The sequence below is a fragment of the Geospiza fortis genome, unplaced genomic scaffold, assembly GCF_000277835.1.
Source record: "Geospiza fortis unplaced genomic scaffold, GeoFor_1.0 scaffold134, whole genome shotgun sequence".
In the NCBI taxonomy this organism is placed as follows: domain Eukaryota; kingdom Metazoa; phylum Chordata; class Aves; order Passeriformes; family Thraupidae; genus Geospiza; species Geospiza fortis.
The window spans coordinates 696,249-697,796 of record NW_005054396.1 but is presented as its reverse complement, the minus strand read 5'-3'; positions in this window follow the sequence as shown (position 1 = coordinate 697,796).

Sequence of the window (1,548 nt, the reverse complement as noted above, 5' to 3'; positions counted from 1 at the left end):
CAAGCAGCGCTGCGGAGAAAGGGCTGAGGGAGCGGGCTCAGCGCTCCTGGGTGTTCTGCTGTGCCGTGCCGGCGGGGCTCAGGGCCCCAGAGCCGCTTGGGGCTGGAAGGGACCCTAAACGTCAGCTGGTTCCAAGCCCTAGGGAGCGTGTGTTAAAATTGTAAAGAATAACGTTTAAAAGAGTAGCGTTTAAGTAGCGGGCAAAGCCTGCCATTCGTCCTGGGGCCGCGGTTAACTGAGCTCCGTGTAGCGGTCACAACGCGGCGCGAATTAATAAAATAGAGAGCGAAGTGTAACATTGGAGCTTTGTTACGGAATCACGGAATGAATTCGGTTGGGAAAGACCTCTGAGGTCACCGGGCCCAGCCTGTGACCCAGCGCCGCGGTGTCAGCCAGACACGGCACCGAGAGCCTCCTCCAGGGGCCGTGACTCCACCGCCTCCCGGGCAGCCCATTGCGAGGCTTAATCATCTTTTCTGTGTAGAAATTCCTCCCAGTGTCGAATCTAAACCTTGTCTGGCCTACAACTATGGCCTCTTGCCCTCTCACCGGTGGCCTGGGAGGAGAGGCCGACCCCACCTGTAGGAGCAATGAGGGCACCCCAGAGCCTGTGCTCCCCCAGAGGCTCTAGATACATACACACCATGTTGAAACACGCAGTGGTTTGGATGAGAAAGGCTTAAAACATGGAACATTTCATGTTTCAGATAGGTTAGTGGAATAAAAATACCTCAAATGCATTTAAGGGTAATTATAATTAATCTGCTAATTAATCAGCAATAGAAGGCTTCTGTGAAGCAGGGGGGAATGATATTGTTAATGCAACGTTTCTGTGACGTTCTGAATCCTGTTAAAATAGCTGAAGATAATAATGGATGACTATTAACGAGTCTGTGTGACTATTAATGAGGCTCTATTACTTCGCCTCCTGGTGGCTGCTCTCTTTTTACAGCTTAGTGTCAGAAGTGCAGTGCTGACCCGGCAGGACAGAAGGAGAAGCCTGAGGGAACAGGAAATAGGGTAATTTAGCGCTCAGCGACCTTCACCCAGTGTACAACAATGTGATTTACAAATCGTAAGAGTATCGTGTAAAAACAGTGAAATACTTTGCTGTGAAGCAACAGAGAAACGAGATCTTCCCCGCCCCCACTTCCCCTAATATCTGGCAGTAGCCATGAAGTTCCAGGGGCCCGAAGCATCCCTTACTGTGGGGTGCTACTTCGTGAAGATTCATTTTCCATTCCAGCTGTGTTTAATTGGTGGCCATTGGCTGTGTTAATCTTCCTGTTGTGAATAATAGAATTGGAGAAGGCAAAATAAGAATTACCTTCTCTTTTACATCTGCCTTACCAATCAATGCAATGATACATGAAATAGACATGCTGCCTGTAAACTCCCCAGACAGCAACATAAGCCCCAATGTTGTCCAAAAGAATCAGATATTTTACCCAGTGCAACAAGCCAATAATTACACACTCAAGAGAGACATTGGTTATTTATTTTAGAGTTGCACAAGCTTGGATTCTCTGTGGTATTCCACAAATCAAG